This window comes from Monomorium pharaonis, chromosome 3, assembly GCF_013373865.1.
Source record: "Monomorium pharaonis isolate MP-MQ-018 chromosome 3, ASM1337386v2, whole genome shotgun sequence".
In the NCBI taxonomy this organism is placed as follows: Eukaryota; Metazoa; Arthropoda; class Insecta; order Hymenoptera; family Formicidae; genus Monomorium; species Monomorium pharaonis.
In genome coordinates, this window is record NC_050469.1 from 21,013,836 (window position 1) to 21,025,873 (window position 12,038).

General features: G+C 29.9%; 1 protein-coding gene and 1 long non-coding RNA gene across 8 annotated transcripts in view; one reads left to right on the forward strand and one right to left on the reverse strand.

Moving 5' to 3' along the window:
* Window positions 1-12,038, forward strand: part of LOC105834548 (cholecystokinin receptor) — a 65,880-nt gene that overhangs the window by 47,619 nt on the left and 6,223 nt on the right. The gene's annotated exons all lie outside the window — the stretch shown is intronic.
* On the reverse strand, window positions 4,911-9,470 carry LOC118644722. The gene is made up of 2 exons (XR_004962464.1): window positions 9,193-9,470; window positions 4,911-5,214 (listed from the first exon to the last, which is right to left on the reverse strand). It is a non-coding gene; the product is annotated as an uncharacterized LOC118644722 (long non-coding RNA).

Consider the following 12,038-nt stretch of genomic DNA (forward strand, 5'->3'; position numbering starts at 1 on the left):
TCTGCTCTTGCTGTGTTCCAACGGTATCCAGGCGTGTCTAGCGTATATATATCAAATTGATTTACTGCGAGCGAAGTGCTTTTTCCGACCTTGCGACTTGTACGGTGCGAACCTTACTATCGATCGGCTTTAATTCAGCATCACAATGCCCAAAGTGATGCATATCTGTGATTTGCATATTAAATAATTTTTTCAAAAATTTTTTTCCGTATACATATAAATACACACATATATTTTTCAAAAAATAACTTTATTTAAAATCACTTTTTTGGAAAAACTGTAGTATCTGCACATAAATAAAATTCTATATATTAACCGCAATACTAAATGGTAACTGTGCATATTTATATACTTGTATGAATCAAGAAGTATGAACTACATAATCACTATTAATTTCTCATAAAGAGTGGCGTAACTTTATGTATTAATTTCCCCTGTTTGATGTTAAATATTCGCACACGTTAAATTGAGTAACGCAAGGTGCATTTATTAATTGCGGGATAATCCATTTACGTTGTGCAGGTATCGACATAGAAAGATTGATTACGTACTATCTACGTATAATATATTTTAATTATAAAATTAATTAACCAAACGTTTCATGATATATCGGCAATTTATGCAAATTTTGAGCCTACACTTGAGCATGTATATTCGTACTTGCAAGAAACAGTGTATAACAGTATTCGTACTTGCAAGAAAAAGTGTATAAAAATCTTTAGTATTCTACTAAAAATGTGTGGTATCCTTTAGAGATAAATTCATATTACAGCAAAACAGTTACACAAAAAATTGTGGATATTTCATTTAAATTGATCGTAGCTCTCGTCTTATTTCATGTGACACTAAAAAATATTGACATACCTCTTTTTATTATTATTTATGGACCTATCCCTTTTGTACATCTAATAGCAGATAAAGTTGCTTCGATTTATGACGTTGTGCGTTTCACTTCAAGTGTAAATATTTTCCACTCCGATTGAATTCTATTCTTCTTGTTCTTCTTTTTATATGTCGTTCAATTGTCTCGACCAATTACGTTTGATAAACTGTAAACGGTAAACAGGTGCCACTGACATAACAATAAAAAATCAATGTCATCCAGATTAATAACACTTAGTAGTGTTATTGCTATGTTTTTATATATTATTAAACTTTAAAAATATTTATTCTTAAGATAAAATTTATATCTACATAATTTCCAAAGCTAAACATATTATTGTATTTTTTAATAAATTTTATATAATAAATAAAGGTTTAGATATTTTTATTATATTTTGATTCTATTATTTAAAATATAAAAAAAACCTTCTTTTTAAATATATATTTTTTGTTTATATGAAATATATAGAAAAAATTTGTTTATATAATAAGTATTTCTATATAAACATATACATATATGTATATATACTTTTTTATGTTTAAAAGAACACTTAACAATAGAAAAAATACAATAATAAATAATAATAACTTTAAACACTTTACATTTAATTAACTATCGTTGTATCATTCAAACATCAATTCAAACCATTCAGAGAAATATTAACAGACATTTTGTAGTGACAGGTAAACGGATTATTGATGCCAATTTTAACAGCAATGAGATGAAAAGTATTGAATGTGACAGCACGATTGAATTTAAGTAATTTATTGTATAATTATTAGTACAAGTCGAGAGCAAACGGCATTAATGAGAAATGCCGTTCCTACATAAAATATTCTCTGAATTCGTGGCTAATTGCTCTTGCATCCAGAAGGGGTTTCGTCCAAAAGAGGATTTTGCTATGACGTATGGATTTGGATTTATTTCGCTCAGTTACAAGGATTTGCATTGCTTATACATGTTTATTCATAAAAAACATAAGATAAAAAGTAAAGCAATTGTAGCAAAAATGATATATATCTTTTATTTTAAATATTAAGATATTAATGTTTCTCACATATTCGAGACATTTAAGTTAAGAATAATCATAATGATGATGATAATGATAGATATATATAAAAAATTTTTAGATAAATGTAATTTTAAAAATGTAATCTTTGTTCTTTCATTGTCTTTTCTAACCTTCTTATCTTCTCTTACCAATATTTAATTTAATTTCGTATCATTAATTGATAAAAAAATAATTAAAATTTATACTTTATTTATAATCATTCAAATATTAATTAAATTAATGTTAACTTAAATATTTTAATTTAATTTTACATAAATATTAATTAAATTTAACAATTTTTTAAATTTGTAATATTATTTCTTTTATAATATATATGCAAATCGTTAATGTAATTAAAAAAAATTTGTTTAAACTGGTATAATTTTATTAGCCATTATGCAAACATCGATTATCGATTTAGCAATATTCTCGTTCCTCTTACATCTTATAGCCCAATCCAGGCTATGCCAGACCCCCGCTGCGACTTTGTATGAATTCTATTGAGCTGAAAATTTCTTGTTGTTTGCATATAAACAATGGGTACGATTCATAAATCAGTTTTCATGAGTATCATTCATAAATCAACTGGTTCATTTATAAATCTAGATAAAATGTACTAATATCTGTAGCAACTGGTAGCAATGTAATATAATATTAATTATATAAAAGATTTTATTTCTCCATTTTGTATTACAAATTAGTACTGTATTGTATTATAAAAAATAATAAGTGGTTACGGTATCCCAGAATATACATATTGACGTGAATCACAAAATGTTGTCAATGAGCATAATAAAAATTTATTCATATTTTCATTATTAAGATTTTTGTTTTCTCCATTAAAAGTCCTTCTCGCCCGTCAGCTGCGTAAAAAAATTTATTTCTTAAACAAAAAAAACTTATCTTCTGAAAAAAAATTATTTATCGCTTTATTTTATCACTTTATTGAAAATAATTAACGTGAAACTGGTACAAAACAGACATAAGATAAAATTGGAACTTCCTTGCTCGTGCACTTTGTTTTCGTACGTACCTATCACAAATTATTCCGCTCCGACAAACTTTCATTACACCCTAAAAACTTCCGACTAGATTTTGCAACCGTTCAAAAAATTAGATGTCCTACGATCTTAACGTTGCAAACTTGAAGCCATTACGGTCCTATACTAAAGTCCGTTTCTCACGGTGCTCGAGCAAGATAGGATCGCAGAGAATGTATCCTAGTTTGAAGCGGAATACGGAATTCCTGCCGAAATAGGGACGAGGGGACGTCGTTTCGATCTTACACGTTGGTCTCATCATGGGTTGAAATTTTGCGCACCGTCGTTATCGTCGCGACGCCGTTTATCAAGCGCTCCTTTCCTTTCCGCCTCCGCGATTCACGAGGTTGTTATTGCGAAAGTTGCTGTGCGAAACTTGTTGCATCCGCGCTCGAAATCGACTAGTAATGTTCGGTGGACGTGAACGATACGTCTGTGAATAAGTGCATCGCTTTGCACTTTATATTTTATAGATTGTAATTGAATTGTAAGCGATTGTTCCGCTAGAATAAACGTCTGCGGATATGAAAATAATAAAGAAAGTTTCTTGTAACTTTACACGCGCGTTTCAAAACACACGTCAATATGAAGAATTTATTAATATTATAATGCTCCGCTTATCACACACATCAAAATTATATAACTTTATTTATTAATAAAATAATTATTTTGAATTTGAAATGTCTGAAAAGAACCAATATTCCATTTCATAGCGCCATGAAAGCTCACGTCTCAAGCGGTTTACTTTTGTTGGAGTTGTCATGGCGACGCGTTCGAGAAATTACATCCATTGCTGCGAGTGTTTTGTCCTAACGTTGAAATAGAACACGAAGGTATTGAAGTACCTATCACTGGAACGATGCTAACCCTGTTAATTGCTGTCTCCCATAAACAGCATTGAAGCACTGTCCAAACTTCAATGACAATTCAGTAATACTTGATGGCATTCGCGAAATCCATTTACGTTAAATCAACAATAAACAATTTATATAAAATTATCGCGTCATTATTTGCGACAAATTATCGCAATCACTTGTTTGTGAAAAAGTAGTTACTAAAGAGCTTTTAACGTTATTAATTGTTATTAATTATTGCAAAACACAAACCCTTTAATAATTTAAAAGTATAACATTTAAAGCTAAATTAATACTGTAGAATTAAATTATTTACAAAATAAAAAGAATCTTTTTCTAAATATGTAATCATAAGTAATAATTTCAACAAATGACCGTTTTTCATTGTTCTATACATGTTCGTATTACATGTGTTTAAATTAATTCGGCATAAATAGCTATTCGAAATCACTCTAAGCTTTAGAGTTAGATGAAACCAGTAATTCCAATCCAGAGGGATGTTGATCATTTATCTAGCGGTGTTGCGAAATTGCATGGAAGGATTACGTGTTCAGCATTGCATTGCACTGTTTGGAACATGTGTATCATTCACAATGATAACTATTTTGTTAAATAATATTCAAAATTTTACATAAAAATAATTTTGTGAGTAAAAAAAGTAAATATTACTCAAGTAAATAACTCATACGTTTCATTGAAAAATTGGTTACTTCATTGTCATTAAGTTAACAAAGCAACTCTGCTTTTATGGTATACATTCTTTTATTTTTTCATTCACTTTTAATTGAAAGTATTTTTTCCGTTTAAATTACATATTTATTATGTTTCTAGAAATGTGTATATAAACTTGTGTATATAAGCTTAACAATATTAAATAAATATATAAAATTTAACATGTAAGGCAAACTCGAAACAAAGTCTTTTGTTACATTTTCTAGAGAATTCATATATGTTGAGAAAAGATTCAAACACGGTTCTTTTTTCACAAATAAAACCAAAGTTTTAAATTATACTCGTTTCTGTCTCTTCTACAATTTTGTTAGATAGTTATTCTTTCTTCACGTTGATATTTTTCTCTTAACTTCTTTTTTTTTGTTGCTTTTATTTTCATCATCGGCGCCCAAAACTTGCATTTGCGAAGAAATGGAAAGAAAGCGGTGAAAGAAATCCTCTTGACGAGAATCCAGCGAATCTAAGTTTTGTATCGTTTTGTACATAGATGCACGCATAGAGAGAGTATTTACTCTCGATTTCTTCCTTTTTACAAAAGAAAATCAGGATTTTCTCGTGATTAAATAGCGTAGCAGTCTTCATTGCGGTTAACTTTACGATGACTTGGTCTTCTATCTCCTCTTCCTGCTAAAAATTCAGGAACAATACTATTTTCTGCAAAAGTTACGAATACTTCAGCAAAAGAGAGAAATAGAGAGAGAGAGAGAAACAAAATGTCTTAAAATTTTTTATACCCAAGTGCACTCAGTAAATTTTTCATTGTCGACTATCCTTCACTAAGAAAATCTGACTCTAGTGTAAACTCTATTTAAAGGATATAAATGTTGCACAAAGAAGATCGTGCATATCATTTTACATAAAAATATGAAAGCACCACTTATCTTTCTAGATACGACTTGTGTATTATATTTTTTTAGGAGAAAATCTGCTACATGATACCTTGTAGACAGAAAATAAATATCACCCTTATAAGGAAGATCGTGATATGGAAACGTGATATATTAACCCATTCCTTACCAAGTATCAATATTGAAACCGACATTTATCGCGACGTTATTTTTCTAGACTGATGTAACATTTTCGACGATATGTTTTCGTAAGGAAAACTTAATGTCCTAACAAACTTGAGTAAAACTTGGTTAAAACTGATTACAATTTTTATCTATATTAGATTAAAAAGAAATAAGCAGTGTTCTTGACATTTTTTAAATATATTTTATGTCATAAAATGACTATGTATGGAAAAAAATAAAAGTTTATTAGCTATTAAATTTAATAAAGTGCAAATAAGTATAATGCTTAACACAGAACTAAGACTAATTTCAATAATACTATAGAATCTCAAATAAATGAAACTTTGCTTATTAACACCATAATCTGCAAATACGTAGATCTTATAATGTGCTTAAAACTATTTAGTTTACAAGCAGCTTATAAATGCAGTCTACATTGCTTGTTTAAGAAGTTGCTGAAGTACAATATTAATGGTAAAATCATAATGATTTCCCGAGAGTTGTTAAAATTAGAAAAGCTGTGTTTTGCGGAAACTTAAGTATTGTGACAACTAGACGTATATACTTCATTGTAACACGAAGCAATAAACAAGCAACAACTGAAAGTGGACTTTCTCGTCACTTTGCTGCACTATCATATTTCTCATGTCAGGGCGGAAGCAAAATATATTTATCGTGTGTACAACAAGTATAACGAGTATAATGTAATGGAAGAGAAAAAAAAACGCGAATTGTATGCGTAATTACATAATTTTCTTTTCTTTGCCTTCTTATTTTAACATGCATGACGTGAATTATTATCAAGCAAAGTTCCCAAAGGTCGGATTCCCCCGACCGTTTTCTACCTCGTGCTTACATTATTCACCGTATGCACTCACTGATGAATTGCATTTTCTTAGTACTGTAATTTAGCGTGGAAAATTACATTAAGTTTCCCAGCGCGCAGCGCCTTTCTTCGGTTAATTATCACCCTTTAACCTTCCTACGATTTCCATCTCGCCTCTCATTGCTAAGTGCTAGGCATTGTATATTAACCGTTGATCATCATATGTATGTAGATGTGATGCTGTTCTCTCTCTCTCTCTCTCTCTCTCTCTCTCTCTCTCTCTCTCTCTCTCTCTCTCTCTCTCTCTCTCTCTCTCTCTCTCTCTCTCTCTCTCTCTCTCTCGCTCTCTCACATTCTGCAATTATATATATAATTTACATAATGTACATAAACACTATGACATCTGTGCCGAACACAAAGTGATTAGCCTGTTCGTTCGCATTATTGCATTAAAAGTACATATACCAATCAGGAAAATGCGTTCTGATAATTAAGCTAATTAAGGCGATGATATAATTACTCGATATTTATAAAGGACATGGCGATAATAATAATGTAAATGCACACGGATTAATTCCTTATGCAAAGAAATAAAATTCTTTCTTTAAAGTTTCCTTTAAATAAATTAATTTTGGAGATTAAAAGCATGTAAACTCCCTCTTCCAAAAAATTGTATGTACTTACAATAACTCAGATCACAATTAGTTACAATATGAAAGATTATGCAACTTGATTTCCTCTGCAATTTAATGCGAAACACGTTCCATTCTGAACTCCTTTCTGCTCAAGCGCTCTTCACGCGAATTTTAAAGAAATGTATCTCTTAGATACAAATACTCCTCGCCAGCTATTTCTGAGTATCTTCCTGATCTTTAAATATTAAGTAACTGCTTTATACAATTTCTTCCTTCCTTTTGTTCAGCTCTCTTTTCTAAACTATATATTGATAATAAGCTTCACTTTTCTCAAATCAATATAACAGATCTATTCTTAACTTTACAAAATGCATGTCTATATAAGGTTTCTGATCGTACATCTTCTTCAAAATTCAAGTCTATATAATCTTCTGGCCATATATTTCTTCCCTGTTACCTTGAACCGTTGCTTTTTATTTTCAATCCGTGCCTATCTAAGGGAATCTTTCCTTTTGCCTGGAATCAATCAATAGTTGCTCCCCTCCCAAAAACATCTAATCCTTCCTCTCCATCATTTTGTCCCATTACTTTTCCTCCCATCCTTTCTAAGATTCTGGAGCGTATTCAATCAACTAAATCGTTTCTTACATGCAAATAATATAATTCCTGAATATCAGTCTGGTTTTTGTACACATTTTAACACTAAATATTTTTCTTTTCACCCGTCTGATTTTGTTGTGCAATCTTGTGACAATGGCACTTTTTCTCATAGCTTTACATTTTTCTAAGGCTTTTGATACAATAAATCATAAATTGCTGTTTGCATTGTTGTTTGAATAATGTTTTTTTGTTGCTTACTTCCTTATCAATTGTTTTTTAACAAATCTTCACGAGTGGTCGGTAAACCAAATAAATTGCGTATTAATCCTTCTAAATTATTCTAATTGCCGGTTTTCCTATTCTATTTTCTCGTCTCCATTTCTTTGATGTCTATATTCAAAATGTAATCTTACCTTCTAATTTTCCTGTGTAAATTCTTGGCCTGCATGTTGGCTCATCCTGGTCGTTCAAACACATACTTTAATCAAATGTAAGCTTGCATATTCTCAAACTGTGATATTCTTTATCACTCCATTGTCACTGTTTCATTATGTAGATACTGTTCCTTGCTCAGTCAACGTCTTCTTCGTAGAATTCGTACAATTCTTCATTAATTCAAAACTCTTGTCTTCGTTTCTCTTTTGATATTAAAAAACATAATCACATTATTTCTTTTTTCTTCAATGGATAATTCGATAGCAGCATTTCATAATTCACTTATGCTGGTTACGGTTTATAATATTCTTCAATCCAATATCCTAGATAAATAATTTTATAACACAGACTTTTATTCAAATTTATTTCCAGATACTAACGCTCATGTCAAACTCATCACGCATCAAAATTTCAGAATACATCAGAAAAAACTTTTTAATTTAAGCTTGTTTTCCCTGCAGTTGTACGCTCTCTATCTCAGTTTTCCACATTTCGATTGAAACGGACTCAATACAACGCTGCTCATTATACTTGACTTGCTTGCTTCATGTTTATTCCTTTAATATTTATTTTCCGATCCATTAATGTACTCCTAGATTTCAACCAAATCATTGTATTCTATTTGCTTATCTAATTAAGATTAAGATTTAGTATTTTTATTTAAGAGATCTAATTATTACAATTTATTTGTCTATTATTTATAGTAATTAGTAATAAAAATCTTCTCAATTTGTCTGGATTTTGCAGAAATTTTATATCCATTATTATTCATTATTATTCATTTTTATATTTATATTTCTGTTTTCTGTTTAACCTTTGCCGGAACAGAATTGTTACGATGTGACATTACTGATAGAAAATAATTTAGCATCATAACCCAATTTTTTAAAAATAAACTTTGATTTTGGAGGAAATCCTTCAATTAATTGTTCTCATTATGCAACGCAGCATTGTTCGTATTTAAAAATAATTTAGTTAATTGTGTCACATTTCTAATTAAGACTGTTGGCATGAGGGACATATCGTCTCGCCATCTCCGAGTGTGAGTTAATCTACAGGTTAAGTAACGCCTCGTAAACAACCTCGAGCTACAATTGCCGTGTAACAACGGATATTTTTCTACCTGGTTCTCTATCCAGCAACAAAATTACGAACTTTCCTGCAGATTGCAGCTGTCAGAAGGACGCGATAAATCTGTCACTCGCATTGAACGTTACACCATTACAACTTTTATGCAGCTGTTATGCTTGTCGTAATATCCTAATAGATTTTACCTACTATCGACAAGATATGCATTTAGTATTACTTCACAAACGACACTAAAATTTCATACAAAATTTAATAGAAAAATTGAATCTAATACAAATAATTTCAGTTGATATTTAACATTTATAAGATTCGTAACGGTATGTATATACTTTTAAATTTATTATATTAATTTTTATTATATATCCATATATATATATATATTAATTTATTATATTACCTAAATAAAAGATAAAGTTTACAAATGTTATTTTATCTCTTATATTATTTAACTTAATTGTGTTATTTTTTATTACTTTTTATTCTCTTCTTCTCTTCCTTTTTTTTTTAATTTCTATTAATTTCCTTCGACTTCTCATGAATGACAGAATAAACATTTATTTCCCTTTCATCGAGAAGTTAAGCAAGCTCATGGTTATCGTTTACATTGTCACCCTTACAATGGGGTATTTTAACATCATAATATATTAGTGCCAAGGATTGCCAAAGAGGTTCGTCGATCACGGCCACCGTAATGGCGTTGGGTGAAACGGGTCAGGAAATCAGTTCAGAATACCAAATGCTATAGACATCCAGATCTTATTTTAAGGACATTCTGATCCATCTTAATTGTATTTAAAATTAATTTAATATAATTAAGTCGTTATTTTTGTGATTTGAACAACTTACTTTTTTCACAGTCAAGCGCAGTAAATTAAGATGGATGAATACTTGGGAATTTTTCATGATTTCAAGACAATTTTTATGCACATATATAAAGACCGCAAAGGGCCATTAACGCGAACGACGTGATAAAATTTTACGTCACGTAGAATACGTGTCAGAAATAACGTATGTTAGATCCATTACTGGTAGCAAATGTCCTCTTGTAAAGGGTGTATGCAACAGATGCCATTATAATCTTATATAAGGTAGAATCGTGATTCAGACTAACAAGACATTTTAACAAGTTCTTTGTAAAAAAGCAATATTTTCTTTCTACTTTTATACAAAAAGTTGTCCTGAAAAATATTTATCCTGCCAAACAGCTAAAATACAAAAACAATATAGCAAAAATTTCATCTACAGTATAATAAATAAAACAATATTACAATAATATAATAAATAAAAATAACGTTATGTTATAAATATAATAAATATAATAAATAATAAATATAATAAATAAAAATAACGTTATTTATCATAATCGCATTTTTTAAATTGCTTCCTTTAATGACAACTAAAAAGTCAGATTAACGGGCAAAAATACAGAGAAAAATGTATTCAAGATATCCATAAATCGGCTACAATTCCATCGGAATTAAAGAAAATTGATTCTATGCCTAGTTATAATAACCAATCCATCTCTAATTACAATATGCAAATTGTGGACTAATAAAAAGTGGAATATATTACAGTAACGTTAATACAAATTATGGCTCAATTATACTAATGGTAGATTGATGCAAACAAAACTAGTTATTTATTTTTTAGTTATTTGTTATTTGTTATTATTCTTTTATATCCTAAATTTATATCTTTATTGGTAATTAAAAGTATAGTTAATTCTCGATATAATATACACACTTAATGAAAGTAAAATAATAAAAATCTTTTGAATGCGGTTAATCAGAATTTGTATTTTTCCCGATAATGTAATTACAGCATGCAATATTTACGAAAAAGAATAAATTTCAGATAAATCCGAGAGCTCTACTTGGAAAAATAAAAATAACGATGGCGCGTGTAAAAAACAATTTATGGTATATCAATATAGTTATTATGATTACTCTTTCTCCCGATATTTTATTTTCCAATGTCTTACCTTCTTTTTACTCCGTATACGTGGTCTTATTTAAAAAATAAAAATAAACCATAAAAAAATTGTTTTAACATAATATTGTTATATCGAATTACACTTCTCTTCTAAAATGTTTTAATAGCAGCGAGAGAGAAAAGATGCTTTAAAATTTTAGATGATCAAGTTAGAGAGAGAAGTGAAGGAAATCTGTATTAAATGTTAACGGAGATCAAGAAAACAAAATTCGAAATTTAATTCCTTAGTGCACCATTGTAAGTTTAATACGTAGAAATTAAATTTGATCGTCGGAACAAATCGATGTTTTTACTAGTCACATAGGACACTTGGTAACGCAAACAAAATGTTTCTCGAGATCCAGAAACTAGAATATGGCCGGGTTATCTCTTGCGATATAAGAAATCTAGGACACGTTGCATTCACGAAATTTCACAATGTTTCGTTCAAGCCCAATTGAATTCCGCAAAAGTTACACTAAACACTGATAACGGGAGAAGCTGCTAGAATGTTAATAAGTTTTCACTATGCTGTGATGCTAAAGTTAAAAAATTCCAAACGTCGCTCCATCCCAACGGAATTCCGGCAACAGTTAGTCGATCTTATCAGCTTTGCCACTAAAATAGGTATATACGTGGTAAAAGAGCCGTGAGCATAGCTGGCCGCGAAATAATCTGATTTAATCTGTACGCTTTGCGTTTGTGCGAAATACGTGTCTCAACCGTGAAAGTTTATAGAGCATATATTATAGCGGTTGTATCAAAAACTATAAAAAAAAAAGGTACTCTTGCTATGTGCGATATCCGATCTGTGTAGGTATGCATCGCTTGTGCGGCATGAGATATCTGCGCTGTAAAATATGACATAAAGCACGAAAGTAACGTTCGATACAATACAGTACAAGCGTA